Genomic DNA, 793 nt, shown 5'->3' on the forward strand with positions numbered 1-793 from the left:
AAATTCATATTTTACAACATTTGGTATTTACTCAATTTCTTACGTAACGATTTTCTTATTTTGTTGTAATTAAAAAACGAATGACTGTAGAAACTTGAAAATTTCACTGAATGTTTATATTAGCATTTTCTATATACGATAAAATTTTGAAAATAATTTGACTCTTTTTGAGCTGTTTACGGACATTGTAAGTTTTCAATTTTTTTAGTTTTTTTTTCTATAAATATCAATAAAGTTTTATCTATTGGGCCAAAAAGTGTAAAAAATTAATACAGGGCTCCTGATACATTGTTACAATAGCAGTTGAAAAATATTACAAATACATAGGTACAATTTTTTTTATAAGCATTTGAAGTTAAAATCTTGACAAAATTTATTAAATTTAAAATTGAATAATTATTTTTTAGTTAATAATTTATATAATGTTCAACTTTTATATCTAAGTATTGAAAATTTAAAACAAGATTCCACGTAAATATTTAATTCTGTTACCAAAAATTCTAAGAAATACATAAGCACAGTTTATTTTTATATTAATTTTAAGTTCAAATTTAGACGAAATTACATATTAAAAAAACTGGAATAACTATTTTAGTTGTTTTGTTGTGATTGTATAATATTATTCGTGGGTACTTGAAACTTCTAAAGTATACTATTATATATCTATGATAGTACCACGGTTTGTTGTTGATGTATAACGCGTTACCTAATGGATATTGTGATATGATTAATTTGGAATTTATTATTGATATCTATTATAGATCAATTTTTTTTTAATACTATAGATAAGTAT

This window comes from Acyrthosiphon pisum, chromosome A1, assembly GCF_005508785.2.
Source record: "Acyrthosiphon pisum isolate AL4f chromosome A1, pea_aphid_22Mar2018_4r6ur, whole genome shotgun sequence".
Classification (NCBI taxonomy): Eukaryota; Metazoa; Arthropoda; class Insecta; order Hemiptera; family Aphididae; genus Acyrthosiphon; species Acyrthosiphon pisum.